This window comes from Scyliorhinus torazame, chromosome 25 (genome assembly GCF_047496885.1).
Source record: "Scyliorhinus torazame isolate Kashiwa2021f chromosome 25, sScyTor2.1, whole genome shotgun sequence".
NCBI lineage: Eukaryota > Metazoa > Chordata > Chondrichthyes > Carcharhiniformes > Scyliorhinidae > Scyliorhinus > Scyliorhinus torazame.
Window position 1 is genome coordinate 18,735,459 of NC_092731.1, and position 16,108 is coordinate 18,751,566.

At 54.6% G+C, this 16,108-nt stretch overlaps 1 long non-coding RNA gene and 1 pseudogene across 1 annotated transcript in view; one reads left to right on the forward strand and one right to left on the reverse strand.

Moving 5' to 3' along the window:
* The window catches only part of LOC140402381 (prolyl hydroxylase EGLN3-like), a 275,709-nt pseudogene that overhangs the window by 3,469 nt on the left and 256,132 nt on the right, over nucleotides 1–16,108 (reverse strand).
* LOC140402383 (uncharacterized) overlaps nucleotides 2,917–16,108 on the forward strand; it is a 53,893-nt gene continuing 40,701 nt past the window's right edge. The window contains exons 1-2 of the long non-coding RNA XR_011938130.1: nucleotides 2,917–3,032; nucleotides 6,768–6,904. This is a non-coding gene — a long non-coding RNA (uncharacterized lncRNA). The remainder of the gene's footprint in view (nucleotides 3,033–6,767; nucleotides 6,905–16,108) is intronic.

The window sequence follows — 16,108 nt, forward strand, 5'->3', positions numbered from 1 at the left end:
CTCTCTCGCGCGCTCTCCCTCTCTCGCGCGCCCTCCCTCTCTCGCGCGCCCTCCCTCTCTCGCGCGCCCCTCCCTCTCTCGCGCGCCCTCCTCCCTCTCTCGCGCGCCCTCTCCCCTCTCTCGCGCGCCTCTCCCTCTCTCGCGCGCTCTCCCCTCTCTCGCGCGCTCTCCCCTCTCTCGCGCGCTCTCCCTCTCTCGCGCGCGCTCTCCCTCTCTCGCGCGCTCTCCCCTCTCTCGCGCGCTCTCCCTCTCTCGCGCGCTCTCCCCTCTCTCGCGCGCTCTCCCTCTCTCGCGCGCTCTCCCCTCTCTCGCGCGCTCTCCCCCTCTCGCGCGCTCTCCCCCTCTCGCGCGCTCTCCCCCTCTCGCGCGCGCTCTCCCCCCTCTCGCGCGCTCTCCCCCTCTCGCGCGCTCTCCCCCTCTCGCGCGCTCTCCCCCCTCTCGCGCGCTCTCCCCCTCTCCGCGCGCTCTCCCCCTCTCGCGCGCTCTCCCCCTCTCGCGCGCTCTCCCCCTCTCGCGCGCTCTCCCCCTCTCGCGCGCTCTCCCCCTCTCGCGCGCTCTCCCCCTCTCGCGCGCTCTCCCCCTCTCGCGCGCTCTCCCCCTCTCGCGCGCTCTCCCCCTCTCGCGCGCCTCTCCCCCTCTCGCGCGCTCTCCCCCTCTCGCGCGCTCTCCCCCCTCTCGCGCGCTCTCCCCCTCTCGCGCGCTCTCCCCCTCTCGCGCGCTCTCCCCCTCTCGCGCGCTCTCCCCCTCTCCGCGCGCTCTCCCCCCTCTCGCGCGCTCTCCCCCTCTCGCGCTCTCTCCCCCTCTCGCGCGCTCTCCCCCCTCTCGCGCGCTCTCCCCCTCTCGCGCGCTCTCCCCCTCTCGCGCGCTCTCCCCCCTCTCGCGCGCTCTCCCCCTCTCGCGCGCTCTCCCCCTCTCGCGCGCTCTCCCCCTCTCGCGCGCTCTCCCCCTCTCGCGCGCTCTCCCCCTCTCGCGCGCTCTCCCCCTCTCGCGCGCTCTCCCCCTCTCGCGCGCTCTCCCCCTCTCGCGCGCTCTCCCCCTCTCGCGCGCTCTCCCCCTCTCGCGCGCTCTCCCCCTCCTCGCGCGCTCTCCCCCCTCTCGCGCGCTCTCCCCCTCTCGCGCGCTCTCCCCCCTCTCGCGCGCTCTCCCCCTCTCGCGCGCTCTCCCCCCTCTCGCGCGCTCTCCCCCTCTCGCGCGCTCTCCCCCTCTCGCGCGCGCTCGCCCCCTCTCGCGCGCTCGCCCCCTCTCGCGCGCTCGCCCCCTCTCGCGCGCTCGCCCCCTCTCGCGCGCTCGCCCCCTCTCGCGCGCTTCGCCCCCTCTCTCTCTCTCGCGCCCTCTCCCTCTCTCGCGCGCTCGCCCTCTCATGCTCTTTCTCCACCCCCGCACCTCCCCCCCCCCCCCCCCCCCCACCCCCCCACCCCCCACCCCACTGCCCTCGCTCCATCCCACACACAGCATCCTACACCTGGAGCTGAAGGCAACGGTCCCACTGCGCCTGCACAGGAATCATTAACTCAAAAAGGATGCAAAACCCTGGGAGAAATGAGAGAGATGGAGAGGTTAACAAAAAACACAGGAGAGAGGACAGGGAGAAGTTAAAAACGAAGACCGCAGTCAGGGATCTTTATGTTACAGAGGTGTGGCATGATGTATGAAAACTTGGGATCCATTTAATGGGACCTACAGCACAATTGGAGGCAGCACGGTAGCACAGTGGTTAGCACTGTTGCCTCACAACTCCAGGGTCCCAGGTTCGAATTCTGGCTTGGGTCACTGTCTGTGCGGAGTCTGCATGTTCTCCCCGTGTGTGCGTGGGTTTCCTCCGGGTGCTCCGGTTTCCTCCCACAGTCCACAGATGTGCGGGTTAGGTGGATTGGCCACGCTAAATTGTCCCTTAGTGTCCAAAAAGGTTAGGTGGGGTTACTGGGTTACGGGGATAGGGTGGGGGCTTAAGTAGAGTGCTCTTGGGCAGCACGGTGACACAGTGGTTAGCACTGCTGCCTACGGCGCTGAGGACCCGGGTTCGAATCCTCAGTTAGTGTGTGAAGGATATACTGTAATGGACATCAGGACCTCCACTGGACCCTTTATCCCGGAGAAGGTAGATGGGGCCTCGATTTAACGCCTCATCTGAAATTCTGAGCTCCGGCAGTGGAGTACTGTCCTAGGACTGCAGTGACCGTCTCAACGCTTATTATGTGCTGACCCCTGTGGCAAGGCTATTGAACCCTATGACAATCTGATTCATGGAGCCAAGCTGACATAGAGCAATTAATGCTAACCAATGCAGTGAATACAGTAACCCGTAACTGCCATCTTTATTCCCACTCAAACAACAAAAAGAACCATCTCCGCTCTCAATCCACTGTTAAATACAGTTAGCACTTAGTAAATCCTGCTTTACAGAGATGCCCTCTGACACTGTTTTAAATGAAAATCCTGACTCCTGTCAGAACCATGCAGAAACTCTTGGCTTATTTCTAATCAGACAAGTCTTGGAAAGACTGCTAATCCATCTGCAGACCGATCTTTTTACAGCTTCATCTAAAACTCCACTGACCCGCTTTGCTACAAATGCCTGATACCGTAGCTCCGCCCAGTAATAACATCATTTTAATAAGCTGAAATCTAATGAACGTCAAAGGAACGCCCCTTAATCCAAACAAAACTGCGTTAGCCCAAGTTTTTTATGGTGCCCTAATTACACCACTGGCTCCCAATCATTCGAACCAGGATTATTTTAAAAACATGACTGCGGCAGTCGCGGACACACACACACATAACCAGGCTTTTAGCCCTTACTGCACCAAAGACCTATTGTACAAATATATAAAGAAATTCCTCCATGTGCCCAGACATAGTTGTTTCACTGTGGGCGGTTTCCTCGCTATTAACCAACCTTTCCCTTTCCACAGGCAATGGTGGCTTGCTATCCCGGGCATGGCACTGGGTACGTCCGACATATCGACAACCCGAATGGCGATGGGCGCTGTGTCACGTGTATTTATTATCTAAACAGGGACTGGGATATAAATGTAAGTGCCGCGGGATTCACTGTCCATTCTGCATTGTTAATGATCAGACTTGAGTTGAATCTCCGGGCACGGGTACAGATCAGGGGTACCCAACTGCGTCCGAGACGAGGGGAAGATCCCGCGATTGGTTCCAGCTTAGGACTGGTACCCCTGCACTCACCCCAGTCCTCGTGTCCCAGGGTCGAAGGAAAAGGATTGGACTCTTGAAGATGTGGATTATAAAATAATAATAATTTTTATTATTGTCACAAGTGGGCTTACATTAACACTGCAATGAAGTTACTGTGAAAAGCCCCTCGTCGCCACACTCCGGCGCCTGTTCGGGTACACCGAGGGAGAATTCAGAATGTCCAATTCACCCAACAAGCACGTCTTTCGGGACTTGTGGGAGGAAACCGGAGCACCCGGAGGAAACCCACGCAGACACGGGGGAGAACGTGCAGACCCCGCACAGACAGTGGCCCAAGTGGGAATCGAACCTGGGACCCTGGCGCTGTGAAGCCACAGTGCTAACCACTGTGCCACCGTGCTGCCCGTGGGTGTGGTTGGGCTCAGTCGATGATCTTGTGAAATGAAAATGAAATGAAAAATTGTGATTGAATTGACAGCTGACACTCCACTGTCTCAGCTGCGGAATGATGAATGGCTATTCGGATAGGGGTGGCAGCATCTGTGGAACCCATGTCTGCACCAAAGGTGCCGAACTAATTTGGAGCCAATTGGTGGGGAACGATACTAGACACTGAAACTCTTCTTGATAATAGGCGGGAACACAATGCAGCATGTCTGCTTCAGACCTACCTACCCAGTGTCCCAGCAGTCTCCCTTTATATTCTTTTGAGTAAACCAAGAGGATAAAAACGACAGCACCTTAAGGGGCATTGGAACAAGGAAACTTATCAAATTAAATGAAGGTGTCGTTTCCGGGGCTGACGATGCACTCCAGCCCCTGCAGTGCCCACTGGTCACGGGAGGCCTCCAAAGTACCAGCGCACACACCGAGCTCCCTTTCCAGAGGTACCCAAGCACTAATGTAGCTGTGGAAGAGGGGCAGACAGTTTGGCTGATAGAACAGTGCTCCCCACCCCCCCCCACCCCCAAACTGCCTGGGCCTATTAGCGGCCACCTTGGTCAGGAGCAGGTTAACAGGGTGGTCCTCCCACTCTACGCACGGCGGCACTGTGCTTAGCACTGCTGCCTCACAGCGCCAGGGTCCCGGGTTCAATTGCAGCCTCGGGTGACTGCCTGTGCGGAGTCTGCACCTTCTCCCCCCCCCCCCCCCCCCGTGTGTGCGTGGGTTTCCTCCGGGCGCTCCGGTTTCCTCCCACAGTCCAAAGCTTGCGCAGGTTAGGTGGATTAGCCATGATAAATTGCCCCTTAGTGTCCAAAAGGGTAGGTGGGGTTACGGGGATAGGGTGGAGGCGTGGGACTTAAGTCGGGCGCTCTTTCCAAGGGCCAGTGCAGACTCGATGGGCCGAATGGCCTCCTTCTGCACTGTAAAATCTATGAGCGTGGGGGCGGAAGTACAAACGGAATTCGAGAAGGGGCAACGTTTAAATTCTGCAAGTGGTAACCTTGCTGGATACCTTGGTAATCTTGTGCGATCTACGTGAGGGATAGAACGCGGATCCCTCGAGGCTGCATCGTGAACCATCTTAATCTGCGGTTGTACGGGCAAAATCTCTCTTCGCACTTTGGGCTAATTCATCAGGTTGACAAGTAAAATCAAAGTGATGGCTCCTTAAATGGCCACCTCAACAGAAGACAGAAACCTCCTGGACGTGCCCCGAGTATTTATTTCAACAATTTCCTTAACCTGCGAAGCTTAAGATGAAAAAAAGATATATATGAAAATTGCTTATTGTCACAAGTAGGCTTCAAATGAAGTTACTGTGAAAAGCCCCTAGTCGCCACATTCCGGCGCCTGTTCGGGGAGGCTGGTACGGGAATTGAACCGTGCTGGTGGCCTGCCTTGTTCTGCTTTCAAAGCCAGCGATTTAGCCCAGTGTGCTAAACAGCCCCTTTACCATTAACAACAAGTACCTCCTTCCCTGGGGGAGGGTCGCTCATTATATCTTTGTTGGGTTTACATCGTCTTCATTATGTGTCGGAAAAACCTGAAGAAAATTTGTTCCATTTTTTAAAAAAGATTAACATCTGCAATTAATCATTTTCCTTGCACAAGTATCCTTTTGAATAACTGTTCAGCTTGAAATCATTTACTCATTCAGGTAGAATCAGCTGTTGAATAAACCTTTGAATAATGTCCTGACATCTAGCATCAAACACTCCCAGGACAGGTACAGCACGGGGTTAGATACAGAGTAAAGCTCCCTCTACACTGTCCCCAGCAAACACTCCCAGGACAGGTACAGCACAGGGTTAGATAGAGAGTAAAGCTCCCTCTACACTGTCTCCATCAAACACTCCCAGGACAGGTACAGCACGGGGTTAGATACAGAGTAAAGCTCCCTCTACACTGTCCCCATCAAACACTTCCAGGACAGGTACAGCACGGGGTTAGATACAGAGTAAAGCTCCCTCTACACTGTCCCCATCAAACACTCCCAGGACAGGTACAGCACGGGGTTAGATACAGAGTAAAGCTCCCTCTACACTGTCCCCATCAAACACTCCCAGGACAGGTACAGCATGGGGTTAGATACAGAGTAAAGCTCCCTCTACACTGTCCCCATCAAACACTCCCAGGACAGGTACAGCACGGGGTTAGATACAGAGTAAAGCTCCCTCTACACTGTCCTCATCAAACACTCCCAGGACAGGTACAGCACGGGGTTAGATACAGAGTAAAGCTCCCTCTACACTGTCCCCATCAAACACTCCCAGGACAGGTACAGCACGGGGTTAGATACAGAGTAAAGCTCCCTCTACACTGTCCCCATCAAACACTCCCAGGACAGGTACAGCACGGGGTTAGATACAGAGTAAAGCTCCCTCTACACTGTCCCCATCAAACACTCCCAGGACAGGTACAGCACGGGGTTAGATGCAGAGTAAAGCTCCCTTTGCACTGTCCCCATAAACACTCCCAGGACAGGTACAGCACGGGGTTAGATGCAGAGTAAAGCTCCCTTTGCACTGTCCCCATAAACACTCCCAGGACAGGTACAGCACGGGGTTAGATACAGAGTTTGTCAGCCCCGTGGCACTAGGGAATAGAGGTTAAAGGGAGTTTCCTTTATCATGTCGAAACTGCTGATGTACTTTTTAAATACGGCCCTGTTACAGTGTGGGAAACGCAGCAGCCAGTCCGAGCGCAGTGGTGAGGTTACGACCAAATCGTGTGATTTAATGCTGCAGGTTCAGGAAAAGACTTGAGTGGACAGCGGGGCGAACTCCCCTCAGCTCTTTGGATAGTTGCCCGAGGGGGGCATCACCCGAGAGGGGCTGATAGTTTTACGTCTCCTCAGAACGACAGTGCCTCCGGCTGTGCAGTACTCTCTCGGTACTGCACCGGGAAGGGTCGGCCTAGCCGTATTCTGTTCAAGTGACAACGAATGAGTCTTGAGACCCCGGCCTTCTGGCTGGGGCCCAAACCACTGGGACACTACCGGCTCTGCCGAGCCTGGGCCGGAGGCCTGCGTTTGGCAACACTGGAGATACACCAACCAGAGGCGGTGCTCTGTGCTGCCACTTCTCTGTGCCCGGAGGGTCAGCAACGCCAGGCGTGCCGCCAGGATCACGTTTCTCACCCTCTGTCTTGTCTTTCCCCAGGTCCATGGCGGCTTGCTGCAGATATTTCCGGAAAATCGCTCGGAGGTTGCGAACATTGAGCCTCGATTTGACAGATTATTAATTTTCTGGTCAGACCGTAGGAACCCGCATGAAGTGAAACCGGCATTTGCCACCAGGTAAGGAGGGAACGGCAACTGCATCTATCATCCGGAGGTGTGGGTCACTGTATAACACTGGGGTACAGTACTGGTGGGGACGGGTCTGTCACTGTATAACACTGGGATACAGTACTGGTGGGGACGGGTCTCTCACTATAACACTGGGGGACAGTACTGGGGGGGACGGGTCTGTCACTGTATAACACTGGGGTACAGTACTGGTGGGGACGGGTCTGTCACTGTATAACACTGGGTCACAGTACTGGTGGGGACGGGTCTGTCACTGTATAACACTGGGGTACAGTACTGGTGGGGACGGGTCTGTCACTGTATAACACTGGGTCACAGTACTGGTGGGGACGGGTCTGTCACTGTATAACACTGGGGTACAGTACTGGTGGGGGCGGGTCTGTCACTATAACACTGGGGGACAGTACTGGGGGGGACGGGTCTGTCACTATAACACTGGGGTACAGTACTGGTGGGGACGGTCTGTCTCTGTATAACACTGGGGGACAGTACTGGTGGGGACGGGTCTGTCGCTGTATAACACTGGGGTACAGTACTGGGGGGGACGGGTCTGTCACTGTATAACACTGGGGTACAGCACTGGTGGGGACCGGTCTGTCACTGTATAACACTGGGGTACAGTACTGGTGGGGACGGTCTGTCTCTGTATAACACTGGGGGACAGTACTGGTGGGGACGGGTCTGTCGCTGTATAACACTGGGGTACAGTACTGGTGGGGACAGGTCTGTCGCTGTATAACACTGGGGTACAGTACTGGTGGGGATGGGTCTGTCACTGTATAACACTAGCGTACAGTACTGGTGGGGGCGGGTCTGTCACTATAACACTGGGGGACAGTACTGGGGGGGACGGGTCTGTCACTGTATAACACTGGGGTACAGTACTGGTGGGGACGGGTCTGTCACTGTATAACACTGGGGTACAGTACTGGTGGGGACCGGTCTGTCACTGTATAACACTGGGGAACAGTACTGGTGGGGACGGTCTGTCTCTGTATAACACTGGGGGACAGTACTGGTGGGGACGGGTCTGTCGCTGTATAACACTGGGGTACAGTACTGGTGGGGATGGGTCTATCACTGTATAACACTGGGGTACAGTACTGGTGAGGACGGATCTGTCACTGTATAACACGGATACAGTACTGGTGGGGACGTGTCTGTCACTGTGTAACACTGGGGTACAGTACTGGTGCGGACGGGTCTGTCACTGTATAACACTGGGGTACAGTACTGGTGGGGACCTGTCTGTCACTGTATAACACTGGGGTACAGTACTGGTGGGGATGGGTCTGTCACTGTATAACACTGGGGTACAGTACTGGTGGGGATGGGTCTGTCACTGTATAACACGGATACAGTACTGGTGGGGACGTGTCTGTCACTGTGTAACACTGGGGTACAGTACTGGTGGGGACCTGTCTGTCACTGTATAACACTGGGGTACAGTACTGGTGGGGACGGGTCTGTCACTGTATAACACTGGGGTACATTACTGGTGGGGACGGGTCTGTCACTGTATGACACTGGGGTACAGTACTGGTGGGGACGGGTCTGTCACTGTATAACACTGGGGTACAGTACGGGTGGGGACGGGTCTGTCACTGTATAGAACTGGGATACAGTGCTGGTGGAGACGGGTCTGTCTCTGTATAACACTGGGGTACAGTACTGATGGGGACGGGTCAGTCACTGTTTAGAAATGGGACACAGTACTGGTGGGGATGGGTCTGTCTCTGTATAACACTGGGGTACAGTACTGGTGGGGACGGGTCTGTCACTGTATAACACTGGGGTACAGTACTGGTGAGGACGGGTCAGTCACTGTTTAGAAATGGGATACAGTACTGGTGGGGATGGGTCTGTCTCTGTATAACACTGGGGTACAGTACTGGTGGGGACGGGTCTGTCTCTGTATAACACTGGGGTACAGTACTGGCGGGGATGGGTCTGTCACTATAACACTGGGCCACAGTACTGGTGGGGACGGGCCTGTGACTGTGTAACACTGGGATACAGTACTGGTGGGGACGGGTCTGTCACTGTATAACACTGGGGTACAGTACTGGTGGGGACGGGTCTGTCACTGTATAACGCTGGGGTACAGTACTGGTGGGGACGGGTCTGTCACTGTACAACACTGGGGTACAGTACTGGTGGGGAGGGGTTTGTCACTGTATAACACTGGGGTACAGTACTGGTGGGGACGGGCCTGTGACTGTGTAACACTGGGATACAGTACTGGTGGGGACGGGTCTGTCATTGTATAACGCTGGGGTACAGTACTGGTGGGGAGGGGTTTGTCACTGTATAACACTGGGGGACAGTACTGGTGGGGACGGGTCTGTCACTGTATAACACTGGGATACAGTACTGGTGGGGACGGGTCTGTCACTGTATAACACTGGGGTACAGTACTGGTGGGGACGGGTCTGTCACTGTATAACACTGGGGTACAGTACTGGTGGGGACGGGTCTGTCGCTGTATAACACTGGGGTACAGTACTGGTGGTGATGGATCTGTCACTGTATAACACTGGGCCACAGTACTGGTGGGGACGGGTCTGTCACTGTATAACACTGGGGTACAGTACTGGTGGGGACAGGTCTGTCACTGTATAACACTGGGGTACAGTACTGGTGGGGACGGGTCTGTCACTGTATAACACTGGGGTACAGTACTGGTGGGGACGGGTCTGTCGCTGTATAACACTGGGGTACAGTACTGGTGGGGACAGGTCTGTCACTGTATAACACTGGGGTACAGTACTGGTGGGGACGGGTCTGTCGCTGTATAACACTGGGGTACAGTACTGGTGGGGATGGATCTGTCACTGTATAACACTGGGCCACAGTACTGGTGGGGATGGGTCTGTCATTGTATAACACTGGGGTACAGTACTGGTGGGGACGGGTCTGTCACTGTATAACACTGGGGTACAGTACTGGTGGGGACGGGTCTGTCACTGTATAACACTGGGGTACAGTACTGGTGGGGATTGGTCTGTCACTGTATAACACAGATACAGTACTGGTGGGGACGGTCTGTCACTGTATAACACTGGGGTACAGTACTGGTGGGGATTGGTCTGTCACTGTATAACACGGATACAGTACTGGTGGGGACGGGTCTGTCACTGTATAACACTGGGGTACAGTACTGGTGGGGACGGGTCTGTCACTGTATAACACTGGGGTACAGTACTGGTGGGGACGGGTCTGTCACTGTATAACACGGATACAGTACTGGTGGGGACGGGTCTGTCACTGTGTCACACTGGGATACAGTACTGGTGGGGATGGGTCTGTCACTGTATAACACTGGGGTACAGTACTGGTGGGGATGGGTCTGTCACTGTATAACACTGGGGTACAGTACTGGTGGGGATGGGTCTGTCACTGTATAACACTGGGATACAGCACTGGTGGGGACGGGTCTGTCACTGTATAACACTGAGGTACAGTACTGGTGGGGATGGGTCTGTCACTGTATAACACTGGGGTACAGTACTGGTGAGGACGGGTCAGTCACTGTATAACACTGGGGGACAGTACTGATGGGGACGGGTCAGTCACTGTTTAGAAATGGGATACAGTACTGCTAGGGAAGGGTTTGTCACTGTATAACACTGGGGTACAGTACTGGTGGGGACGGGCCTGTGACTGTGTAACACTGGGATACAGTACTGGTGGGGACGGGTCTGTCACTGTATAACACTGGGGTACAGTACTGGTGGGGATGGATCTGTCACTGTATAACACTGGGCCACAGTACTGGTGGGGACGGGTCTGTCACTGTATAACACTGAGGTACAGTACTGGTGGGGACGGGTCTGTCACTGTATAACACTGGGGTACAGTACTGGTGGGGACGGGTCTGTCACTGTATAACACTGGGATACAGTACTGGTGGGGACGGGTCTGTCACTGTATAACACTGGGGTACTGTACTGGTGGGGCCGGGCCTGTGACTGTGTAACACTGGGATACAGTACTGGTGGGGACGGGTCTGTCATTGTATAACAATGGGGTACAGTACTGGTGGGGACGGTCTGTCACTGTATAACACTGGGGTACTGTACTGGTGGGGACGGGTCTGTCACTATAACACTGGGCCACAGTACTGGTGCGGACGGGTCTGTCATTGTATAACAATGGGGTACAGTACTGGTGGGGACGGGTCTGTCACTGTATAACACTGGGCCACAGTACTGGTGCGGACGGGTCTGTCATTGTATAACAATGGGGTACAGTACTGGTCGGGACGGGTCTGTCACTGTATAACACTGGGGTACAGTACTGGTCGGGACGGGTCTGTCACTGTATAACACTGGGGTATAGTACTGGTGGGGACGGGTCTGTCACTGGAAAACACTGGGATACAGTACTGGTGGGGACGGGTCTGTCACTGTATAACACTGGGGTACAGTACTGGTGGGGAAGGGTCTGTCACTGTATAACACGGGTACAGTACTGGTGGGGACGGGTCTGTCACTGTATAACACTGGGGTACAATACTGGTGGGGACGGGTCTGTCACTGTATAACACTGGGATACAGTACTGGTGGGGATGGGTCTGTCTCTGTATAACACTGGGGTACAGTACTGGTGGGGATGGGTCTGTCTCTGTATAACACTGGGGTACAGTACTGGTGGGGATGGGTCTGTCATTATAACACTGGGATACAGTACTGGTGGGGATGGGTCTGTCTCTGTATAACACTGGGGTACAGTACTGGTGGGGATGGGTCTGTCTCTGTATAACACTGGGGTACAGTACTGGTGGGGATGGGTCTGTCATTATAACACTGGGATACAGTACTGGTGGGGATGGGTCTGTCTCTGTATAACACTGGGGTACAGTACTGGTGGGGAGGGGTTTGTCACTGTATAACACTGGTATACAATACTGGTGGGGACGTGTCTGTCACTGTATAACACTGGGCCACAGTACTGGTGGGGCGGGTTCTGTCACTGTATAACACTGGGGTACAGTACTGGTGGGGACGGGTCTGTCCTGTATAACACTGGGGTACAGTACTGGTGGGGACGGGTCTGTCACTGTATAACACTGGGGTACAGTACTGGTGGGGATGGGTCAGTCACTGTATAACACTGGGGGACATTACTGGTGGGGACGGGCCTATCACTGTATAACACTGGGGTACAGTACTGGTAGGGATGGGTCTGTCACTGTATATCTCCGGGGTACAGTACTGGTGGGGATGGGTCTGTCACTGTATAACACTGGAATACAGTACAGGTGGGGACGGGTCTGTCACTGTATAACACTGGGGTACAGTACTGGTGGGGACTGTCTGTCACGGTGGAACACTGGGGTACAGTACTGGTGGGGACGGATCTGTCACTGTATAACACTGGGGTACAGTACTGGTGGGGATGGGTCTGTCACTGTATAACACTGGGGTACAGTACTGGTGGGGACGGGTCTGTCACTGTATAATACTGGGGTACAGTACTGGTGCGGACGGGTCTGTCATTGTATAACACTGAGGTACAGTACTGGTGGGGACGGGTCTGTCACTGTATAACACTGGGGTACAATACTGGTGGGGACGGGTCTGTCACAGTATAACACTGGGGTACAGTGGTGGGGACGGGTATGTCACTGTATAACACTGGGGTACAATACTGGTGGGGACGGGTCTGTCACTGTATAACACTGGGGCACAGTACTGGTGGGGACGGGTCTGTCACTGTATAACACTGGGGTACAGTACTGGTGGGGACCTGTCTGTCACTGTATAACACTGGGGTACAGTACTGGTGGGGATGGGTCTGTCACTGTATGACACTGGGGTACAGTACTGGTGGGGATGGGTCTGTCAATGTATAACACTGGGGTACAGTACTGGTGGGGATGGGTCTGTCACTGTATAACACGGATACAGTACTGGTGGGGACGTGTCTGTCACTGTAACACTGGGGTACAGTACTGGTGCGGACGGGTCTGTCACTGTATAACACTGGGATACAGTACTGGTGGGGACGTGTCTGTCACTGTGTAACACTGGGGTACAGTACTGGTGCGGACGGGTCTGTCACTGTATAACACTGGGGTACAGTACTGGTGCGGACGGGTCTGTCACTGTATAACACTGGGGTACAGTACTGGTGCGGACGGGTCTGTCACTGTATAACAATGGGGCACAGTACTGGTGGGGACAGGTCTGCCACTGTATAACACTAGCGTACAGTACTGGTGCGGACGGGTCTGTCACTGTATAACACTGGGATACAATACTGGTGGGGACGGGTCTGTCACTGTATAACACTGGGGTACAGTACTGGTGGGGACGGGTCTGTCACTGTATAACACTGGGGTACAGTACTGGTGGGGACGGGCCTGTGACTGTGTAACACTGGGATACAGTACTGGTGGGGACGGGTCTGTCGCTGTATAACACTGGGGTACAGTACTGGTGGGGATGGATCTGTCACTGTATAACACTGGGCCACAGTACTGGTGGGGACGGGTCTGTCATTGTATAATACTGGGGTACAGTACTGGTGGGGACGGGTCTGTCGCTGTATAACACTGGGGTACAGTACTGGTGGGGACGGGTCTGTCACTGTATAACACTGGGCCACAGTACTGGTGCGGACGGGTCTGTCATTGTATAACAATGGGGTACAGTACTGGTCGGGACGGGTCTGTCACTGTATAACACTGGGGTACAGTACTGGTCGGGACGGGTCTGTCACTTTATAACACTGGGGTACAGAACTGGTGGGGACGGGTCTGTCACTGGAAAACACTGGGATACAGTACTGGTGGGGACGGGTCTGTCACTGTATAACACTGGGGTACAGTACTGGTGGGGAAGGGTCTGTCACTGTATAACACGGGTACAGTACTGGTGGGGACGGGTCTGTCACTGTATAACACTGGGGTACAGTACTGGTGGGGACGGGTCTGTCACTGTATAACACTGGGGTACAGTACTGGTGGGGATGGGTCTGTCATTATAACACTGGGCCACAGTACTGGTGGGGAGGGGTTTGTCACTGTATAAAACTGGTATACAATACTGGTGGGGACGGGTCTGTCACTGTATAACACTGGGCCACAGTACTGGTGGGGCGGGTTCTGTCACTGTATAACACTGGGGTACAGTACTGGTGGGGACGGGTCTGTCCTGTATAACACTGGGGTACAGTACTGGTGGGGACGGGTCTGTCACTGTATAACACTGGGGTACAGTACTGGTGGGGACGGGTCTGTCACTGTATAACACTGGGGTACAGTACTGGCGGGGACGGGTCTGTCCTGTATAACACTGGGGTACAGTACTGGTGGGGACGGGTCTGTCCTGTATAACACTGGGGCACAACACTGGTGGGGACGGGTCTGTCACTGTATAACACTGGGGTACAGTACTGGTGGGGACGGTCTGTCACTGTATAACACTGGGGTACAGTACTGGTGGGGACGGGTCTGTCACTGTATAACACTGGGGTACAGTACTGGTGGGGATGGGTCTGTCACTGTACAACACTGGGGGACAGTACTGGTGGGGACGGGCCTATCACTGTATAACACTGGAATACAGTACAGGTGGGAACGGGTCTGTCACTGTATAACACTGGGGTACAGTACTGGTGGGGACTGTCTGTCACTGTGTAACACTGGGGTACAGTACTGGTGGGGACGGGTCTGTCACTGTATAACACTGGGGTACAGTACTGGTGGGGATGGGTCTGTCACGTATAACACGGGTACAGTACTGGTGGGGACGGGTCTGTCACTGTATAACACTGTGGTACAGTACTGGTGCGGACGGGTCTGTCATTATATAACACTGAGGTCCTGTACTGGTGGGGACGGGTCTGTCACTGTATAACACTGGGGTACAGTACTGGTGTGGACGGGTCTGTCACTGTATAACACTGGGGTACAGTGGTGGGGACGGGTATGTCACTGTATAACACTGGGGTACAATACTGGTGGGGACGGGTCTGTCACTGTATAACACTGGGGTACAGTACTGGTGGGGGTGGTTCTGTCACTGTATAACACTGGGGTACAATACTGGTGGGGACGGGTCTGTCACTGTATAACACTGGGGTACAGTGGTGGGGACGGGTATGTCACTGTATAACACTGGGGTACAATACTGGTGGGGACGGGTCTGTCACTGTATAACACTGGGGTACAGTACTGGTGGGGGTGGGTCTGTCACTGTATAACACTGGGATACAGTACTGGTGGGGATGGGTCTGTCACTGTATAACACTGGGATACAGTACTGGTGGGGATGGGTCTGTCACTGTATAACACTGGGATACAGTACTGGTGGGGATGGGTCTGTCACTGTATAACACTGGGGTACAGTACTGGTGGGGACAGGTCTGTCACTGTATAACACTGGGATACAGTACTGGTGGGGACGGGTCTGTCACTGTATAACACTGGGGTACAGTACTGGTGGGGACGTGTCTGTCACTGTGTAACACTGGCGTACAGTACTGGTGCGGACGGGTCTGTCACTGTATAGAACTGGGATACAGTACTGGTGCGGACGGGTCTGTCTCTGTATAACACTAGCGTACAGTACTGGTGGGGACGGGTCTGTCACTGTATAACACTGGGGTACAGTACGGGTGGGGACGGGTCTGTCACTGTATAGAAATGGGACACAGTACTGGTGGGGATGGGTCTGTCTCTGTATAACACTGGGGTACAGTACTGGTGGGGACTGGTCTGTCACTGTATAACACTGGGGTACAGTACTGGTGAGGACGGGTCAGTCACTGTATAACACTGGGATACAGTACTGATGGGGACGGGTCAGTCACTGTTTAGAAATGGGATACAGTACTGGTGGGGATGGGTCTGTCTCTGTATAACACTGGGGTACAGTACTGGCGGGGATGGGTCTGTCACTATAACACTGGGCCACAGTACTGGTGGGGAGGGGTTTGTCACTGTATAACACTGGGGTACAGTACTGGTAGGGACGGGCCTGTGACTGTGTAACACTGGGATACAGTACTGGTCGGGACGGGTCTGTCGCTGTATAACACTGGGGTACAGTACTGGTGGGGATGAATCTGTCACTGTATAACACTGGGCCACAGTACTGGTGGGGATGGGTCTGTCATTGTATAACACTGGGGTACAGTACTGGTGGGGACGGGTCTGTCACTGTATAACACTGGGGTACAGTA